Source organism: Uranotaenia lowii, chromosome 1 (assembly GCF_029784155.1).
Source record: "Uranotaenia lowii strain MFRU-FL chromosome 1, ASM2978415v1, whole genome shotgun sequence".
Lineage (NCBI taxonomy): Eukaryota > Metazoa > Arthropoda > Insecta > Diptera > Culicidae > Uranotaenia > Uranotaenia lowii.
Window position 1 is genome coordinate 134,135,075 of NC_073691.1, and position 14,019 is coordinate 134,149,093.

Genomic DNA, 14,019 nt, shown 5'->3' on the forward strand with positions numbered 1-14,019 from the left:
AATAACGTCAATATTTCTACAAACAGTGAAAAATGAATTAATATGGACGACCCCTTTCGTCGACCCCTGGCAAAACTGTTGACATCTGAAATCGATTGTCCGTCCCCGAAAACTACCGTGTGCAAATTCATCCCAATCCGATGTCAAATAACGACGATATTGCAAAAACATCGAAATGTTAATCTGGACGACCCCCTTTGCCGGCCCCTTACACTGAATTTAATATCTGAAATCCATTGCTCGTCTCTCAAAACTCTCGTGTACCCATTTTTTTCTGAATCCGATGTATAATAACGACAATATCGCATTAACAGTGAATAGTAATATGGACGACCCCTTTGGACGACCCCTCTTTTTAATTTGGATAAGTGAAATCAATTGTATGTCCCTAATAACTCCTATGTGCAAATTTTCATTCCTATCCGATGTATTAAAACGTCAATATCACTAAGATATTGAAAAGTTGATATGGACGACCCCTTTTGCCGGCCCCTTACACTGAATTTGATGCATGGAATTGATTGCACGTCACTCAAAACTATCGTGTACCAACTTTCAGCTAAATACGATGTATAATAACGTCAATATCGTAAAAACAGCGAACAGCTCATATGGACGACCCCTTTGGCTGACCCCTTACACAAAGTTTGACACCTGTAATCAATTGCCCGTCTTTCAAAACATTTATAAGCAAATTTTCAACACGATCCGACGAAAAGTAACGTCAATATCGCGAAAATAATATTTGTCTTGTATGGACGACCCCCTTCAGAAGGGGTCATCCAAAAATCTGAAAACATTTTTCATCATTCCTGGTCCTAATGAGCATCCATGCCAAATTTCAGACCTCTAACTCTTAAAACGGCTGAGTCTATAGAGGACAAACAAACAAACAAACAAACAAACAAACAAACAAACAAACAAACATACAGAAATTGCTTTTTATATACAGACCTCGTTCGATTTTGGCAACACGCTCGTACATTTTGTGTTGCCAAAATCGAATGTTGCCAAAATCGAACGGTTTTTTTTCCACTTTTTTATCAGTTATTTTTACAAAATAACTAATATTATTATCAAAAACGTTATTTTTAGTCAATTTCCGACCATTTCAAGTAATTTTTTATTTTTTTCATCATGTTTTTGATGCATTTTGCACTTATCTTGTTTTGTTTATAATGTTTGTTTTCATTTATAATATTTGCTGTTTTTTTCGTTCTTCATCATTTTTTAGTTGTTTTTAGTCATTTTCAGTGTTTTGTTTGAATTTGTTTTTTAACTTTTTGAATTTTTCAACTTTTTGCCATTTTTTAGTACTTAATAATTTTTTTTAAAAACTTTTGTTTTTATTGTTGCATTTTATCACCATTTCAGAACACAAAAACGTATTAGTGGTATTTGTCTGATTTAAATTGGTCCTGTTAAAACGAAAACTAAATTGTAATGTTGTTTCTAAAAACCGTTCGATTTTGGCACATGTGCCAAAATCGGATGTTGCCAAAATCGAATGTTGCCAAAATCGAATGTTGCCAAAAACGAACGGGGTCTGTACATAGATTTCATAGTCAAGACGACTTAAATAAAAAAATATAAAATTCAGTCGTTGACGTTTTGTTGGTTTTCAAAATTAAAAGCAACAACATAATATGGGATTAAAAGCAACATTTCTAATCGATTTTCTGGCTATTTGAAATCAGTAAAATATGCTTGGTTAGCTAAGCATAGAATACATTAATAGAAAAATCGATATTTGTTTTAACTCTCAAAGGCTGAAATATTTACAAAAAAAAGGTCAAAACTCAGATTTATTTAGGTTTTTTTTTTTGTATTTTCTCGGCTGTTGACATACAAAAAAAAATATGTTGAACTGTAATATGATCACAGTCATCAAATTTCATGCGGTCCCTTCTTCAGAGCATGTTGTGTACGAGTGAAGGATATCTTAATTTGGAAATATTAATAAAGATCATGTATTCTAACAAATATGCATCTATACATTCAGAATTAAAACCTTCTTTTTTATATCAACTAAATGAAAAAAATAGAAGCCGTGTTGTCAGTGATAAGCTGTCCTTTGTTTCAACTTTTATTTAAATCTCTTTTCAAACGATCTTTTTTTAAACGTCCTTGGTCCTTGACATCCCTTCTCTGTTCCAAACTACTCATTGGTAGTGCAATTTTCTGCCGAATTTTTGACAGTAATAGTCACTTAGAGACTGTAAAAGATCCGGAACAACCGTAGAGAAAACCAATTTACGAAACCAATCTTAACATTCCCGATTTCACAAAAACCACTTCAAAATGATGTACTAGGCTGTGAATGATCAATTAACAGTCTAAACTAGCCATTTTAATAAAATTGAACAGTGTTTTTTCCAAGGGTTTCACGAATTTCTTTTAAATGGCATTTTTAAACGTACTCAAAAATCGTTAAAAAAAATCCAGGTATGATAATTAAAGAACAATTCATTTCTGATGCATGTGTCTAAAAGCTCATAAGATAATAATCAAAAAATTAGAAGTAAGGCCGCTTAACAAAAGAAGCGATTTTACAATTACTCCAAATGGTAGTACAATAATATTTGATCTATCTTAATATTCAATGGCACATTATTATTTCTGTCATATTCTTTTTTCTATTTAGAATTCTATAAATCTTCTGGAAACGCTCTTAATAAAATAAGTGAATTTATCGGACATTTGATAGGCTGGTATGAATCATATCCTACTTTTTGGTGCAACGATCATGTTTTCTACTTCAGAAATTTCCCACAATGAATTTCAAACATCACGCGAGCCGAGATAATATTTGAAAAAGATCTGTGAGCCGGTGCTAATAAAACCGGCTTTCCTTCTCTTGAAAAAGAAAATCGTTAAAATGCATTAAAAATCATTAAAATGTCTTTTTTAAATTGAAATAAAAAAGATCAGCCTTTAGGATAGAAGCTACAAACCGCCGCTTTCATTTGAAAGGGAAAATTTTGATATTTCTTTATTACTTTTTATTTGGTTCATAAATGCTTTTCATATGTGGTCGATTCCAGCCGGTTGCATAAGCTGGGATGCCATGCGTTTTAATTGGAATGGTTTTTCGTTGGTAACAATCTTTTTTTTAAATTTTTATATTTTAAAATTTAATTTGTTTGGAAGATTAAGAAACTATTTTCCTCATTTATATTAAAACTCTACATAGCTGCCTATGAATTTCAACTTCGTTTTTAAGGTTGCCGCTACAAGTAAAAGCAAAGCATAGCTCGAATGCTATAAATAAAATCATAAAACTTTTTTCTGCAATATTGACAAAAAAACTTTCGGAAATTCAAAGATACTAAATTTGTAAAATTAGGTGGATCCTTATAATTTTAATTCTAAATTTTAGTGTTTCCCAGCTAAGTTGTCTTTGCGGTACTTTTTGTGTTAATATTTATAATAATCAAATATTTAGCTATTCAGATTTTGCTATATTTTTTATAGTTTCTTGTAATGTCCAGAAGATTTGAGATGTTTTTTTTTCTGGCAAGCACATTAAGCCATTGGGGTTTTTTTTTAAAGAATTTTGAGCTTGGGCATTTCAATGTTTGCGGTTCTTTTCCATGATTGCAAAACTTTGCATCAACGTTTTTAAGAGATTAAAAAGTACATTACTGTAGGAAATACAATTTCATAACTTGCATGTCTTAAATCCTCTGAATACGAGCGAGACTCATCAACATATTTGGTCATAAAAACTTTTTGCTCATTCTGTAAAACTTTCATTAAACTAAGACATAAATATTATAATCAGATTTTTACAAGTCATTATAATACATTCTTCAGAAAGATGTTTTAAAATCAAAACTTTCAATCACAATCAACGTTAACGTTTCACACTGAGATTCAAAAAGGAAAACCTCACTAGATAAAATATTAACTGAACGAGATTTCGCAACTTTGCATAAGATATAGATAAAAAAAAACAAATTCTTATCATCAACCTGATTGTACGGAGCTTTTAATAGTATGTTCTCTATAAAAATGTTTAAAAAAAGTATAACTGGCCTTTAACATTCATCAAGTATAATCGACAGTTTTTAAAAAGTCGTGGTATGTTCAGCTTTTTCTGAACTATAAAACTTGTTTCATTGTTCAAGAGCTTGCACAAATATTATTCCATGGCATCTCTGCGTTCCAAAAAGTAGTTTTTCTGCTCGTGATTCTCAGTCTGAGAAAGCGTTGACATTCAAGACAAGAACCGTTTGTGATACTCACGATGAGATTACCTAGCATCATACTGAGATTCAAAAAGGGAATATCTCACTCAAAAAAATCTCAATCTCATGAGATTTCGCATTCTTGTCTTTAATTGAAAACTGGAATTTGGTCAAAAGATGCAAAAATGTTTTATCTATGAACAGGCCACGTTTATCAAAATCGTTCTAAGCAGTGCCAAGCTTTCGAAATTTAAAAATTTAAAAACCAAAATGTTGAAAACTCATTAGAAACATTTTAAACTGTTTAAAACATGAAATGTTTCAAAAGAGTCAGCATTTAAATACATGTTAGAATGTTTGCATGAAATTTTTCTATCAATATTTTCACGGTAATTGATGGAGCTCTTTTTTTCTTATTTTTCAGATAAAGCAGTACCAACATTTCATACATTTTCAACAGTATTATAGCATCAAAGAGCATATGGATCTATATTAAGGTTGCCAGAATTATTTCAGGGCGTATCCTGGCCGGACAAACCGGGAAATTTTTATATAAAAACCTGACAAAATCCGGGATTTCAAAGTGACGATCATAAATCCGGGCAATATCCGAAGAAATTTCCCAATACTCAGAAATTCCTCAACAAAAATCAAGAAAAAAAAATGAAAAACAATGTTTTTCATCAAAACTCATCGATATCGATAGATTTTAAACCGTTTTTTGGCTTTAAAAAACCTTTCATGATTATTTTTATAAAACTCGCTCAAAAAAAATTTGTTGTTTTTATTGTTTAATTTTCCAAATAAAGTGAATAAATTCGGGCCAAATCCGGGCCTTTTTTCAATGAAATCCAGGCAACCGGGCCGGGTCGGACTGTTCTCAAATTTAGTATTAAATATCCCGGCAAACCTGGATATAAGCGGGCAATCTGGCAACCTTAATCTATATTTATTGTTGAATTTTTTAATAGATTTTTATTTCTGTTTGTTCGTTTTAATTTTGGGAAAGCAAACTTAAAGCGATCACGACCTAGGTTGCGGGGAAAACATTCACAATTATCTGTAATTTAGTGAGTCTACCAAAAGCTTTGTGATAGTTTTTGGAGTTTTGTTTAGTAATCAATTAAGTGATCTTTTGATATATCAAATTTCATATCGTTTTCAAGAAAGACTACAAAACTTGTACTAAACCTGTAAAATCTTCTCTTCAATCTGAATACTGTTTTACAGAGTTAAAAATTCGTTGAAAATTATATGAAACTTTCATAATGTCTGCATAGGAAATTATAACATTAAAATGACGGTGATAAACATTATGAATATCATTTATTTATTTATTTATTTATTTATCTATTAATCCATCGAACTAAAAGTCTAAATGGATGAGATGGGAAAAGCACTAGGCATAAAAACCCATCAATGGCAAGAACAATACATTAGCATTACAATAGTTTGTCAGGAATTAAAAATTGAAATACAGAGATTATAAAATAAAATAATACTAAGATCTAACATGAGATACAGAATACAAATTAAAATCATCTTAACATTGAAGTTCGTAAGCGGTTCAACAAAGTATCTACGGTCAAATGAAAGTCAAATTCACTGCATCTATCATTAAACACTGCACACATTGCACGAATACGCTCTTTCTGGCCGTAGAGCGTTCGATGGAATCCAAGCCGAAGAAATTCTCGGCTTCTCAGTTGTCTGGGAGTTACGTTGAAGTCTATCCTATATTTCCCAACGAACGCCGCTTTGAGGTATTCTCGTCGATCAGCAAGAGTATCCAGTTTCAGCCAGGAGCATCGAAGGTCATGAAGGTGGTGATAGATTTATGACAAAGGGACAATTTTAACGCACAATACGATTTTTTAAAATTAAAAATGTTGCTAAATCTATTGCGTTAAAAATTTTGAGGATTTTGTGACCTTACTACTGCAATAAGACGAAACTTTTTCATGAATTCGTTATAGTTTAAAAAATACCGGTTTTACCGGTTTTATCGGTTTTATAAATTACAAATACCGAAATACCGGATTTGAAAAAAAACCGGTAAATCCGACCACCCTATGCACATCCTTCTATATGTTCTGTATTTTATTGTGAGATCATGTAGCCGAGAGACACAACCGCATGAGCTTGCTGTTAGTGACAAATTTTTTAAATTCAATTGACCATCAAAAAACTTATTTTCAAATAAAACAAAACTTTTTGAGCGAATTCCCAAACTTCCATTCATACCTTTTTGCAGTGCATCCTAAAACAAATGTATAATGCATCAAATGGCTGCTGTTTTATTTTCTGTTTTATTTTTTTTTTCTTCAAAAATCCTATCTTCACCATTTATTTCTTTGCAATTATTTCGCTAGTCAACAGAGGGTTAACTCGGAGCAGATATATGTAGATTTAATGTTGTCATTGGGGCATTTCGCGCCTTCCACCTAGCCTTCACTGATAAAGTTGATGTGTTTTCTCTCCATTTCCAGCCCCGGAGGTCTCGAGGCGTTCGTCCGAGACCCCTAGTCGTGTCCGCTATATTGGTTCGAACTGGGAATGACAGTTTGGATGTTTTTCCTACAGCCATAAACCAGCGATGTTTTACCTACCGGTTCTTCCTCCAAGGCGGACGGCCGGACGTTACACGCTTTTTACGACGTATTGTCAGACGTGAATGGCGCAACGCCGGTTTTTGAATGAAAAACGTCCATAAAAGTGTAAGCTATTTTCCACCAAACAACCCACGGCAAGCCAGCAGCATTTTCACTCTCGATGGCAACTTGGACTTGTGAATCAGGTCTCGTTTGAAAAGGTCCTTCCCCCCACATAACAGAGATAGCGGCAAAAGGTGTGGGCAACTTGCGTGTGACGATATCACGAATTATGGGAAGAATAGTGTCTGTATAAATTGCTGAAAGTTACACATGTTCGAGTTTTCAATCATTTATTTATGAATCATTACAAAAGTGTATCAAATATTATGAGATTAATCTTAATTGTACATCATGGGAATGTAAAATGCTAATCTTTTCCTATCAATCAAATATCAATCAAATTTCTCATGTGAAATTTTGTCCATTTGTTAGATAAATTTTCGGATGCAAAAAAAAAGTATGGAAGGCCTACTCCTCCCTTCCTTTATTTACAATCCTATCCTCCTGCTGCAGAAAATGATCATACAAGTAGGTATATCTCATATTCAAATAAGATGTACCGAATATTCAGCCGGCCCGAATACCACCAAACAATCATTATGCCGACTATTTGGCTTACCGATTACTGGAACTAAGTATTCGGCCGGATAGGCCAAAAAGGCCAAATATTTGTTAATAAAATTTATTCAATTTCTGATTTATTTTTATTTACTTTACTTTTTTTTGTAAATCAATTTTTAAAAGGTTAATTTAAATACAAAAATATTTTGTATTATCCTTAGATGCGATTTGAACTCTGATGTAATTCGATGAAAATTTTAAATTTCACTTAACTTTTTTCACTTTCCCCTTAAATGGCTATATTTTATTCTGATCCTTTTTTATCCCAAACTTTTCAAAAAATCTCCCAGAATGGCCTGGTTGTGCGGATAAGTGCGGTAGAAAGTATATACCATATGGTATGCTGGGTTACGAATTATCGTTCTTTTAACAACTTTTTCTGAAGGTATCTTGCTCTAATTCGATATCAAATTAGCAATTTTAAATTGCTTGGCACTTTCTTCGATATGTTTCACTGGAACTCATTCTCTTTTTGATAAACGCGCTAGAAGCAACAAGTGATCTGACGTTCTTTCAGTAAGTGGTAACATTTATAAAATCTAATCTCTCAACGGAGAAAATCAAATTGACCACATCCGCGTCAGCCGAAAATGAAGAAGGAGCCTTCTTGATGTCCGCAAAAAACGAAGCGCAGGCATTGCATCTGACCATCACTTCCGTCCTTGGCGAGATACGGCTGAGAGTTGCGCAGTCAACGGCGCGAGGAGAAATTCGAGTATCGATACGACCTCCGCCGTTAGGAGAATCCAGAGCTGAAAAGGGCATACGTTGAACAGCTAGAATCCCGAGCATCGGAATTGCCGACAGACGGAACAGTCGAAGAACAGTGGTAAGGAATCAAAAATGCCTTTAAAGGGTGATACGGTCAAAATTTGGTCAAGGGAAAACGCGTGTAAATCGGTGAAATCGTTTATTTAAAAAATCAAATTAAATTTCTTTTTCAAGTTTAATTAGTATAAAATTCAAGAAAAATATTCAGTAAGGCTTCCGCTTTTCCAAATCCGAATTGCCGGGCCTTACGCTTAACCCCTGCCATGCGATTTTGTACAGCCACCTTGTCCACCTTCTTCACCGCAGAAAGCCAGTTTGCCTTGAACTGCTGCTCGTCCTTAGCAGTTTTTTATGTCGTCTTTAAGTTCCGCTTGTCAATAGCCCAGTATTTCTCAATTGCGCGGAGCTCTGGCGTGTTGGGAGGGTTCTTGTCCTTGGAAACCACCTGCACGATGTTGGCGGCGTACCACTCCATGGCCTTTTTACCGTAATGGCAAGATGCCAAATCCGGCCAAAACAGTACGGAACAACCGTGTTTCTTCAGGAAAGGCAGCAGACGTTTATTTAAACACTGTTTCACGTAAATTTCTTGGTTGACAGTCCCGGAAGCTATGAAAATGCTGCTTTTCAAGCCACAGGTACAGATGGCTTGCCAAACCAGATATTTCTTCGTGAACTTTGACAGATTCATGTGCTTGAAAAAATGTGCTACCTTTCCCCTTTCTTTTGCCGTATAAAACTCCTGTCCCGGAAGCTGCTTGTAGTCGGCTTTGACGTAGGTTTCGTCGTCCATTCAGGTATCAGAAAAGGGGCAGGCTTGATAGCGGCAAGTTATCCAAACAAGCGGGAAAATTGTGTCTTTCCCTTTTTTTTACAGATTTCATCATATACCTGAGAAACCTGAAAACCATAAAAGGATTAGAAAATAAATAAATATTTTGGAAATAAAGCCAATCCACGTAGGGAATTTGAAGCATTGAAGCTTATAACCACACTGGGTGAAAAATGACAGATTTTTATTTTAGTTTAAATTCTTTGAATAAGATACACTTATAACAGGATAGGTGAGAGTACATAAAAGCTTTCTAACAAACGAAAAATAGGCAAATATGAGCTAAAAAGAATAACACATTATTGATTCACAACTACAAAATTCAGGAGATTTGAGTTTACAATGATCAGAAAATGTTCTGACCAGGATGCTAAATTGAGGGCAAATAAACGATTTTAGAATAGCAAAGCTGGCATTTAGCCTATCGACATAGGAATTTTTAAGCAATGAAGCTTTTTTTTAATAATAATATTGGAAATAAGGACTTTTTTTAGCTTTCTTTGTTAAATTCTGACATACATTAAAAAAAATGAAGTCCGGCAAAAGAGGGACATGTACACACTAAGTGGAAGGTAAATATAAGTACAATAGTACCTCTGAATCATAGCTTAACCATACATGAGATTCAGAGCCCAAAGTCTTGATTTTATATATTATAATTTAACTGACCAGTTAGCGCTCTGGTTAGACGACTACAATGAGCTTCTGTGACGCCAAATTTGAAACAAGCGATATAAACACTGCACGAAGCTGTAGCAGTGGATTCCAGAACCAGTATTGACGTATGATACGAAATATCAGAGTATGATATTAAAGGAGCTTTGACTCTTCTTAACACTATAACCATTCTAAAGCTAAGGGAACACGTGTCAATACAAGAGAAATGACATATAATAGGTTAAACAGATATGACTGTCGACATGCGATCAAGTTTTGATCAAAAACTTGATTTAATAGGGAATATTGAAGCCTTTTGGCAACCTAAAATAATATTTTTTTTTTGAAATTTTTTCCCACGGAAACGATATTTGTACGGCTTCAATGATTGAATAACCATTACGAAATTATAACAATTAACTATCATTATATGAACGGATATTTACCTCCACAACATTCTGTTACCAATCCAAAGATAGAAGGTACAGAATACTTGTCCATTATAAGGAGGTTAATATTAACAGATAGCCAAAAGCAATGGGACCGTAAGCGATGCGTTTGCGATTCACATTTGAACACTTGTGAAGAGATTTTATTGAACGGAGCTACTAGGAGAGCAAAGAGATTAGTTAAATGACCTATTTTCTCCCTCGCCCAGATACAGCCTCATTGATTCCCAATAGACAGAAATATGAGATAAACGTATCTGGGAAGAAATGGATAAGTCGCCTCGTACGACATGGACCAGTATCCCAGTGGCAGTATTCTTTAGGCTGCTGCCACACGAATTGCTTGTAGTCGGCTTTGACGTAGGTTTCGTTGTCCATTACCACGAAGTCAAACTTCGTCAGCATCGTCGTGTACAGCCTCCGGGATCGCTCTTTGGCCGTCGTATTTTGTTTATCATTGCGATTTGAAGTCACTACCTTCTTGTAAGTCAATAGTCCGGCTCATTTTTTAGCTCGACGCACGGTTGAAGACAATACACCCAGCTTATTTGCGGCATCTCGGAGAGAGAGGTTAGGGTTTCTCTTGAAACTACTAGCAACTCTCTTTGTCGTCTAAGCGGCTTCCGGTTTTCGATTTATCCCCGATCCAGACTTCCTGGCTGTAGAAAAACGTTCTCCAAACACTTTAATTACATTTGTGACGGTTGATTTGGCAACTTTTAGCGATTTTGCCAGCTTTGCGTACGAGTAGCTCGGATTTTCGCGACGCGCGAGCAAAATTTTGATACGCTGCTCTTCTTCCTTGGACGGCATTTTAACAACTGAAGAGTGGATTCCAAAATCGAAATAGAGGCAACATTCTACACACACACCTTCAAAATGAGGGGTGTTCAGGTTTTTTAAATGCAAAATTGAAAGAAATACGTCAAGTCGATGATGAACAAATTTTGAACGTATCACCCTTTAATAACTGATGGACTGAGCACTTCGAACAACTCTTCCGAGTCACGAATAGCGATGGCCAGCAGAACCCGCAGCTCGAAGCGCCAACACTGCCAACAGTAAGTAGCATAAATGGCGTCAACTTGGAAGCTGCCTCGCTGGCTGAAATAGAAGCGGCAATCAAAGACATGAAATTCAACAAAGCACCTGGAATCGATTGCATCCCTGCTGAAATGCTGGAAGCCGACCCTGCCTTGTCAGCACAAATGTTGCATGTTGCGTCTTTGCGCTGACATTTGGGATACTGCAACATTCCCGGCCGACTGGATTCCGGGTATCCTCGTAAAGGTCTTGAAGAAAGATGACCTGACCGAGTGCGGTAGCTGGCGAGGCATAACGTTGATCTTTTTAACCCTCAAAGTACTCTGCAAAGTTATCCTGAACAGGATCCAGGAAAAAAAATCGACGCTACACTCCGACGGCAACAAGCTGGATTCCGATCCGGACGATCATGTGTGGACCACAGCATAACGCTACGAATCATATTCGAACAAATCATCGAATTCCAGGACTCTCTTCTGCTTGTGTTCGTTGATTTCGAAAAAGCATTTTTCTGACTGAACCACGAAAACATCTGGGCGGCTCTAAGCCGACGAGGAATCCCAGAGAAACTAGTCCATCTCATCGAAGCATAGTACGAGGCATTTTCGTACAAAATCATGCACGACGGTGTCTTGTTCGATCCAATCCCGGTAACTGCTGGAGTATTTTTTCTCCGCTGCTTTTTCTCATTGATATGGATGAGAACTTGACTAGATCGATTAGCTGTAGACCAAACCGAGGATTGCCGTGGTATCCTTCGACAATTATGGTGCAGCTAAACGACCTTGACCTGGCAGACGATATTGTTTTGCTCGCCCAAAGACAACAAGACATGCAGAGCAAACTCGATGACCTCACCGAAAGCTCCAAGGCAGCAGGTCTCAAAGTCAATGTCGGAAAGAACAAAGAAAATAGAGTGCTTCCAATTTCTTGTTAGCCAGATAACGCCTGATGATGGTACCAGAAATGACATCAAAACATGGATCAGAACGGCCCGATTTGCGTTTCCGAGTTTCCGGAACATCTGGCGGTCACGCCAGCTCTCTACGAACGAAAATTCGAATCTTCAACTCAAACGTCAAATCCGTATTGCTGTACGGGTGTGAAAGTTGATGCACATATGTGGTAACGACGCGAAATATTTGTAAACCGCTGCCTGCGGAATATCATCCTGGCTGGCCTGGCAACTGGATCTCAAATGAGGAACTACATCTCCGGTGTCATCAAAAGGCGCTAGAAATCGAGATTCGGGAAAGCGTAAGTGGAGTAGGTACACGCTGCGAAAAGATGAGAACGAGATTTGCAAAAAGGCGCTAGAATGGAATCCAGAAGGACTTCGAAGAAGAGGCAGCCCCAAGAACTCATGGCGGCGAAGCCTAGCCGCCGAAATACGAACTGTCGACGACGGCGCGGGAACATTAAGTAGGTAAGTAAATATATTTTTTTTTGAACAATGTGATGTTGCTTTTCTGTTTGGAGTTTTGTTTAAGAAATGTTGCAATAAAATTAAAGAAGTTCAAAAATGGTTAATGGTTTTTTTTTTCATTTAATCATTATTTTTCCTTCAATCAGCAAGTTAAAAGGCCTTCTAAACTTACTTGTAAATAAAAAAATCAGCAAGTTCTTACGCAATAATTAGATAACATGTTAAATCTTCGCTCGATAAAATTGCCGAAACTATTTACTAATCGTCTTACTGACTGACTGATAGAAAATTGATTTTACAAAAGTATAAAATTTAAAGTTTGTTATTAAAATTTGTTTTCAACGAATCGAATTTTAGAAAGCTTCATTTTGAGTTTGAAATATGAAGTTCGAGGAAGAGGTAAAATGTTCCATATCTAGCGTAACATTTAAAAAGGGCGAAACTGCCAAATGTAAACAAATCGAGTTAACGGTCATTCCGGATGCACGCGGTTGCACTTTACCAATTAAACGCGGTTTCATTTTAAAATTACTTAAAACTTTTAAAAAATTGATAAAATTCATTGGGTGAAACTTCCTGTTGATGCATTTTCGTTGGAACGTGAAGTTACGCCACTTCAAAATGGAGAGAATTTTTCTATTCGTGTAGGGCCAATAGGCGTAACTGAGTTGACCGTGTGTGATAAATAACGGCCTAATTAGTTTTTGCGTGTAGGACGAATGGGCGAAACTTCAAAACCAAAACAAAAACGGCCGATCAATCGGGCGAAACTTGCAAGCGTACCTGGAATCGAAAACAATAAAAGGGCGAAACTCGAAAATCTCTGAAATTAAGCGAAAAAAGTTAAAGTTCTTGATAACCATCGAACAATAAGGGAATATAATGCACATTTTTTAATGTTGTTGAACAAGAAGTGGTCGATTTTTTAAATAGGATTTGAATAGGTGTTCCGAATTTTCAAACGCGTTTTTCTCGTTTCGAGCAAACTGCTAGTTTCGCCCTTTTGAAATGTTACGCTAGATATGATATTTTATTTATTTCTGGAGTCTTTGACTATTGTCATACAGACTGAATGTTTAAGATTAGCTTATAATTAAATTACATAGCAATTAAGTTAAGTGACGTCACGGATTGCACATTTAAACTTAGATTTTGTAACATGATAGTCAAACAAGACAGAAACAGCATTGAAAACTTCACAACATCGAAAGAGGAGTTGATTCTGTCCGAAGACAGTCCTGCTTCTTGGCAGCCAAAACATGGTTTGATTAAGTCCCAGCCAAACTTTAACCCTTTCTTTCCCATGGTAGCACAGGTGATCCACAACTTCGCATAGCTCGCATTTGAACTGGGCGCTTTGGATCAACACCATTTT